This window comes from Limulus polyphemus, unplaced genomic scaffold (genome assembly GCF_000517525.1).
Source record: "Limulus polyphemus unplaced genomic scaffold, Limulus_polyphemus-2.1.2 Scaffold3197, whole genome shotgun sequence".
In the NCBI taxonomy this organism is placed as follows: domain Eukaryota; kingdom Metazoa; phylum Arthropoda; class Merostomata; order Xiphosura; family Limulidae; genus Limulus; species Limulus polyphemus.
Genome location: NW_013668807.1, coordinates 28,377 through 37,261, shown reverse-complemented (window position 1 = coordinate 37,261; position 8,885 = coordinate 28,377).

Below are 8,885 nucleotides of genomic sequence, written 5' to 3'. Positions count from 1 at the left end.
TAAAATTAAGAGACTTTGTTGTATTTTAATTTGTGTTTGTAAATTATGTACATTTAATTAAGTTATTGTTAATTACCTATTGGTTTAATGTAAGTGGCTATTGTTCGGGACGAACAATACTAAGGAAGGGGCAGTGTGACGACAGCAGAAGGCGCGTGACGCTGGGAGCATGCGCGCTGGAGTTTCTCGAAAGATCATGAATTTGCCCGGCAACTCTAGTCTGATCGAGACGCCCTCTTTTTTAGTATATAAGCCCGGCAAATAAAGTGGAGATATAATTGCAATAGATAGATATAGAGACAGATAATTGAGTCAAGCAAGGGTAGTGACGGTAATATAAAGTGTAACGTATTGACTGTGGAAATTCTGTGTATTGCAAAGTTGTATCGAGAAAGAATAAACTAGTTTTAATTAAGAAAGGACTTGTATCGCTGAAGTTTCTCGGAAAGAATTTCTACGGGAAATTAACAAACAAGCAGATATGTAACAATATATAACAAATTCGTTACACGCAATACATATCCAACACTATAGTTACGCATATTTTTGAAGACAAACTTAATCTAAACAACGTTCATATTAAAATAAATACATAACAACAAATTCGTTACAGTAGTTAGGGACATCCTTAGACATCGGACGTGGAAAGTTCGTAAACTAGCACTATTCCTCTATCAAAGGTTATACACATCAGTGATTATTCAATAGTGCTTATATTTGCTTGGTCCTGTTTCTTTATGACACTCTCTTATGACAGGCCCCCCAGTGGCACAGCGGTATGTCTGCGGACTTACAATGCTAGAAACCGGGTTTCGATACCCGTGGTTGGAAGAGCACAGATAGCCCATTGTGTAGCTTTGTGCTTAACTCCAAACAAACAAACAAACAAACTCTTATGACAGTGAGGTCATACTCTTTTTGAGTGGTGGTATTCAGACTTGTACAAGCTGATATGAGTTGAGGGTTTATTGCCCTTCATTATGTGTAATAGAAATGTAGATAAATTATGGATTGGGAATACCACACTAGGATTTTAATCTGATGTAACAGATGGTATGATATGATCATTATTATTGCTCTTGTTTAGGTCTTTTGCAGGCGTAAAAAATCCTTTCTCTCTCCCCCAGCTGCCAGAAGTAATTGCAACGAACACAGAAGCCAGCCACTAGCTGGTAAAATCCTGAATACTTGGGGTTGTGTGAATAAATATTTAGTTTTATTTGTACATTTGTATGTCTTTAGTTTTTCTTCTGTTCTTCTTGCTTGAAATTATTATCTGTAGCCTACTGTATTGGAGATACTTGATACATTTTTTAACACCACAAACTAAGTTACTAAGCTATATTTTAGCTTCTTGAATAAAGGACTTGCTTATCGTAGGAACATAGGCGTAGGAGGCGGGGCGTCAAGGGGACAATTGCCTCCCAAATTCAGGCCAAAGAGTTTTTCGCGCAAAAATCACCCAACTTATTCGGGCAAAAGCATATCTATAACTTTTATACGAGCAAATTGATTATGCCTTTTCAGAAAATATATTACCCACACATGCCATTTTCACTTGCACCTTTTTAACCCTTTAGCGCTGTATGGTTCCGCATGGAAGACATTGGAACCAATTTTTTCAAGCGACTTTAAACCTTATAGTACATGATTTTAAGGTCAATTATATATTTTCGGGCAAAACTTACTTGCCCCCCCCGGGCAAATTTAAGCCCCCTACGCCTATGCGTAGGAGTTTATTTTGAATATGCTTCACTTTTAGTTTGACTCTCTGATGCTGTTTAGTCTGTAAAACGTGATCATTACAGAAGGGCACTAACACTAGGCACATAGACTGCACCAAGGGGGCACCATGTTTTGTTTAGGGATGGAAGGGCTAGCTATGAAAAGTCCAATATCAAATACGCAACCACTAAATAAATACTATAAATTTGACAGGTTACAGTAACATAATATATTTTGAACACTCTAAAGTTTTTTGTTGTTTTTTTTTTCTGTAGAAAGGGGCCCTAGAATTGAGTAAGGGTTACTCATGGGCTGACATTCTCGGCATTGCAAATTTAAAATACTTTATATGTGTGGCTCAATATTAAAACAAACAAACAAATTCTAACAGAAACACGAGGTTGACTAAAGTTTTAGCAAAAAACACTGGAAGCTCTGCAATTTATATTGTAAATTAAAGGTTTACTAAAACTGGGAGAATAACAAAACTGTGAAGCACCAGGTTGGTATTGGCTAGACATAGCACCAATGTAATGCTCTATGGTGCCAAACCTGAGAATATTTTATGAAACCATGTAGACCTTATAGTGGAGAGGAGGAGCTGCAGTTGAGGTAAAAACATGCCACGAGAATGTAACAAGGACTAAAAAGGCCTTTTCTGGAGAAAGAGTTTTGGCCAGTCATAGGGAGGGTTATGTCCCAATTTTAAGGTCTATTCTCAGGGTCCATAGATTGACAGGTGGCTATGAGAAATTATAACTGCGAAACGTTGCTGATTATCTCCCATATGCATAAGCAAAGATCAACAAAAACGGGCCATCGTGGTAATCATCAACCTGGATTTCTTAAGACTTACTGGATTGGTTTCTAATGACCTTTTAGGTCTAGTCCAGTCATTACCAGATGCTGACTTGAATCAGTTGTGACAAAGAAGAGTGGTGAGATGCAAGTGGTGGATGAAGTTTTCTAAAAGTGTTGTGGCGTTGTCAGTTGGAGAATCCAGCACCTCATCATGAACAATGAAACGTTTATGGCAGCAAGATGCCCTTCTGACTGGCTAGGTACTGTGACAATTCTTTGAGACCACCTCCAGTGGGTGAGATTGAGCATATATTTTTCTGTATTATAGTGTTCTACTCCAAATTTCTGCCAAGGATTTCATTAGGATATACATGCTTCTATATATGATATACATATGATATACATGGTAGTGATATGAAACAAGTGAATCCACCAGTGCTTGAGGGAATAACAAAGGAGAATTTAGACGGTTTTTCAAGCACATCTAGTTGAGTCAAAATGGTTCAGTGCTTGATGAATTAAAACTCACAGCTCTCAGCTAGAATGTTACAGTAACAGAAGCAGAAGTGACGCAAACAATTCTAGTAGTTAGTATCATATCCATTGTATTCCACTGTATCATATCCGAAAATTAACGCGCAGCTTCCTGAGCACATGAAATCCATAAATGAGGATCTTCTAACAAATTAAGTATACCACAATGACTTGAACTGAGCGAATTGCTCAGAGTGTTTGCTAATATGTTTGTGTACCAGATGCCCAATTAGGCTGGCCAATAATCACATGCCATCATATAGGCACATTCAATGTTTATCCGAGAAAAAAACTACCATGTAGGCATCATTCAAACGCTAGAGATGTTAGAGTGATGAACAGATTTTGTAGAATAAGATACTACGACTTCTAAAGAATGCTTAGTCATCTACAGAGGTGATTGTCAAAAAAGGAAATAATTCTAGGTTTTGTACTTTAGGTAGGTGAATGTGGCAACATGCATCGACACCTTTTTTGCAGATAAAAGACTGGATGATTTGGATAGTATCCATTAGTTTGGTATGCTAGATTTGGCTTTCAACTAATGACAAGTTGAATAGATGATAGACCTAAAATTGTTTTCAGAATTCAGGAAGGACTGTATGAATTTCATGTTATATCATTCAGTCTCTGAAATACACTTGCGATAGAACTTACATCAAGAGGACTGCAATGAGAGAGACGTCTCACCTATTAATACAAATATTAATTTTGTGACCTGGATTTGTATAGTATAGCAATATTAAGAATGGTCGCAATGTTAAAAAAATTTCTGTTTTGGTATACTAAGCAAATAACCACAACTATTGTAGTAAAAAAAGAACATTTAGAAGTATAAATGTATTGTACTTATCTTTAGAAGAAAGTACATTAAATAACAATTTCTACAAGGCCTCTCTTACTTTTTCACCACAGCTTAATTTATTGTATAGTTAACTTTCAAATTGTCCTTGCCAACCAGTAGATAATAAGAACTTCATTTTTTTTCTAAAGAAAAGATCCGAAAATATTCCTGTGCTTTTCATTCGCATCAATAAACTGCTGACAGAGTGTTTTCATTGCAAGTGATCAATTTGTTCTTGATGAATGTGACAAATGGTTACATTGTTCAGGCGACTTTGTTTCACAGAGTTACGAAGTCAGGTTTTCAGCCTTCTAAGAGCATTGAATATCCTCTCAGCTTCGGCAGAGGAGGTAGGAACAACTAACAGTAAATTCAATTCACAAGGGCCTCAACCTGATCAAAAAGACCACGGACCTCAGGCAGCATGTCGCTCAAGACTTTTGCATTTTCAGTGCTGGAATTGTAGGAATATTTTAAGATGAACATGGCTAATTGCACATGTAATGACTTCCTAATTAAATCTGAGTGTTAGTCCACAGTGATGAGAAGGAGGATTTTCTCCCATTTCTCAATGGACATAAAAACTACTGGCTGTTCTTTTCTAAGAAAAGTCTGTGCACAAAATTATTGGCCTGACATACTTACAGCACCATCATATATTTGCCTATGAAGACCACATACGGATAGATTGAGGTGCAGTAGGACATCAGTGGCAAACTTGGATATTCTTTCTCCAGTTGATGAAGATATTTCACAGAGACCAACACATTGTTCATGTGGCTTCAGATCCTGACTGGCATAGTGGGGAAGATTGACTCTTGTTCAGTGCCAGATATATTTTGTGTTCCATCAGTTATCACTGAATATTGCAGCAGTAGTTAAGAACCGATTTGCTTTGCAATATCTCTCACAATGGAGTTGCCCATTAAACTCAGGATCTCATTTTGAACTTTAGGGCTGGTATAATCCTTATTATGTGTCAACCACATACAGAGTTTGGGATCATCCTCTGAATTCAACTTCAGCAGCTGGCTTAGATTCTTCTCCGTTTCCTCATTACCTCTAAAAGCCAACCCTTGTCATGCCAAAAACTGCACTGTGCTTATATTTCTTAACAGACAAGATCTTGCTTCCTGTTGCTATAATGCTAAAACACCAAAGAGCTGGATGTCTACTGGTCTTTTCTTCTGAGCATGAGCTGTCAACACTACCTTATGTGATTGACAACCAGCATGCTTTGCATAACTCTCTAGGGCTTTTTTCCCCAATTTCTAAATCTGAAGATACAAACACATCGTCTGCATTTTTGGTGAGCAGTGATTTTTTTTGTCTCTGAAAGCTTTTGTGCAATAAAAGCATAATACCCTTTTGAAACAAGGGTTGTAGTGGAGTCAGGAAAATCTTTGAACCGTTTGTCTTGAAAATGGAGAGTCCTATTTGTCAAATTTTGGTCTATAATGAACCTTAGCGTTGAATGATTGGAGTATTTCTAAGGTCGTCTTTTTCTGATGCTCCTAACTTTGTGGCTTCTGTCTCAAATGCCTCCTTGCTGGGCAGATGTTGAGTTTCAGCTAATAATTATCTATCCTCATCACTAGCCTCTCTGCTAGCTCTTTCCCAGTCACATTGCTACTCACCTGTGCTTGTTGCTGCACCTCCTCCTACAATAAACATGACAGCAAAAAATACCAAACTCAGGTACCACAGTAAACCTCTTAACACCTCTTTCTAAATCATCTTAAAAATAAATATTCTTACTTTACATATAGGTGTGTGAAACTTATTGAAATAATAATAGTAGTAGTAATAATAATATAATTACTAAAATTGCAATAAGATGAAGAATACAATTGTAGCAAGACTCTTCTTTAAAATAGTTTTACAAACTCTGTTTGAAATTAAGATTTGTTATCTAGGTTAGATAATGTTTTATCATAAAAGATGTGGACACATTGTAAAATAAGAACTGGCATAGAAAGAAGATTTTATTATGTCCTAACCATAATTATCTAGTTTAAAAGGGATGGTAATGGTTTGATATTTATTGGTGTGATTACATGTTTATCTTATCAAAAAACAATCCAATCAATGCTTTGCTTGTAAAAATGCCTTATGTCCATTTTTTTCCCTCTTTGTTGTTTTTGACATTGTTGGTAACATTTAATTTCTAAGATTGTTAACTCTTGGTCCATTTAACGCTATTTTGATGGCCCAGTAAAAATGCTTTGATATATATAATGTAACAATTTATTTATACATTTATGCTTTCATATTCTGTAACTTATAAATATTGCCCACGGTGTCTACGTTAATTCTCACTAAGATTTAATAAAGAGAAAAAAGGATATTTAATTATATCGAGTAAATTTATTAAACGAAAATAATTATACATGCAGCTAAAAAATCAAAGAACACATTGCCATCTAAACCTACATACTTTGTACAGAAACAAAAACTCTAATAAATAAAGGATCCGTTTGGGAAATATTAGGGATATCAATATACCACCTTTTCCTTCACAAAACAGCTAGCTAAACAAGTTACTAATTCACTAAAATCGTAAACAAAAACCTGATATTCCTTTACTAACTTTTACAAATAACATCATGAAGATTTACAACATCTGTGGGTGTAAGAGCCTGTCAACCAATTTCCTAAGTTCTTAGCTTGTCTGAGGTCCTAGTTGCACGTACACTTCGACTCATCCTACTATTGTGCTCTACATAGTCGTTCTGATTTTTTGAGGTTAAGTATAAATAATTCCAGGTGTAAAACTTTCCAAACTTCAAGAAAGAATAGCAAGTTTATTTACTTATATTCACAGTATAGTCACATACATGGAAATTATTCCTTTGTACAACAAATCGAACAATATGTTTTCGACAATAACTTCATGAATTTATACCTTTATACTTTTATGATTTAATCCCTCTATGTCTTAATCAAGTTACTGCCTAATGGCCAAAAACTGCATTTGCTTCCAAACTGTAAACAAGTTCTAACCACATTGAATTGTGAGACAGCAACCTCATAGCCAAAACAAGAAGACAAACCAAGCCTTAGGCTAGATGGCACTGTTATCTTAAAAAATAAACATAAGTAAGAGTATAAATACTTCTTTTCAAAAACTATTATTCGGTTCCTACAGTGAGTTTTCTAATCAGTTATAAAAATGTTCTTAATTCGTTGTTTTAGACTAATAATACGAACAATCACTTTTTACAATCAGGTCCTCTTGTCTATACATTTAATATTCACAGCTGTGTAATCATGGACATAATTTATCTAACTTTCCCGGTATTTCAAAACCACACATTTAGCTCGCTAGTTAGACGATCCTTGCTTAGCTTCTTGTGACCACCTGACGGTCTGTGTTTCAAAAGGTTCACGCAAACTGCGCCAAGACTGAAGCAGTTGCAACGTTACATGAGTTTCTACATGGTAGTGCAGACTTTGTTTGTCGTGACAACTGGTTGTACGTAAAAATAATGGAGAGGAAAATAGTTACGCCGAAAAATAACATATCCCCGTCTTTTAAAAAAGTGTGTGGGACATGTCCCCAGTCCACCCATAAGTTACGTCTATGCCAAGGGGTGATTAACTTCTAGCCCAGACCAAACTTTTGCATGATGTTTCAGAGGAATAATGATGCAGAAGTACGGCCAAGCAACTGTAACCTTTGTGGAACATTAACCTAATCCTGAAGTGAAGACTGATGCACGTTTATGACTATTTCTAATCTATTCACAAGGGCAATAACTTACAGCGAAATTTTTCCACGAAAAACAAAACAAAAAAAACAACAACAAAACATTTATATACCTCAGTAGAGATATTTTTTATAGTTAATTTGAATGGCTACAACATAGTAGCTTTTACATTGATACCGCAAGAACATGGTTCAGTTTTACTAAGGAATCAGGCTTTAGTCAAATAAGTATCTAGTTGAATAATATACTGCTTTGTTAACTAAACGCATGCCTTGTTTTGTTTTGTATTGTCTATTGGACCTTTTGTGTTAACAGTGAATCGTGTTTCTTGAGTCTAATGATGAATGGAGCACTCGACTCGCAAACTCAAGATCCAGAGAACGAATCCTGTCACCGAATATGCTCTTCCTTTCAACTGTAGGGGCGTTATAATGTGACTGTCAATCATATTTTTCTTTGGTAAAATGGTAGCCCAAGGAGTTAGTGGTCAGTGGTGTTGACTAGCTGTCTTCCTTCTTAGTTTATCACTTCTAAATTATGGTTGGCTAACGCAGATAGCCCTCGAGTAGCTTTGCGCAAAATTCAACAATATATATTTTTTAAATATGTAAAGCATATGGCAGATACACGTGCTATTTTCCACCCAAGTAATGCGATGAAACTTTAGTCCATCCAGATGTAACTTACCATATGAACAGTGCTTCTGCAGTAGCCCCACCTATTATACCTGAGATGAAGTAAGCGCAAGCAATGGAGAATGTCTCACAGTTGGGTAACATCATTACAAGCCTTTCCACCAATTCATAAAGTTCATTATTTCACCAACATTTCAAATGTTTTGCAGGTTATTCCATGATAGATATATTATTCCCAGCAAAGTGACAACAAGTCGAGTTTTAGATTATTTATGTACTTCGTAATGGAAGTTGATATGCCACAGGTCTTCTATCAAATACATAAAAGGAAATCCATCCAACAAAGGTTTTGTGCATTCTGTAGGAAGTTCTGCCAGAGCCACAATCTTTTTTCGAATTGACACTAAACCAACTTGGTCGATGATTTGTTTAAGAGTGGTTGATGATAATTTATACAAATTTCTAAGCCTTACTAGCGGTACTGGGGTACGCCCAATGTCACCAACTGGAGCAGAGTGTAGTTTTTCACTGCCTGGTGCAGCTGTAAAGAAAACTCAACCATAAAGGAGGTGTTGGCTGCTTCTTTTTGTTGAGCACACTGTAACCATCTCTTTCTCATTCTAATTAGATTTCGGT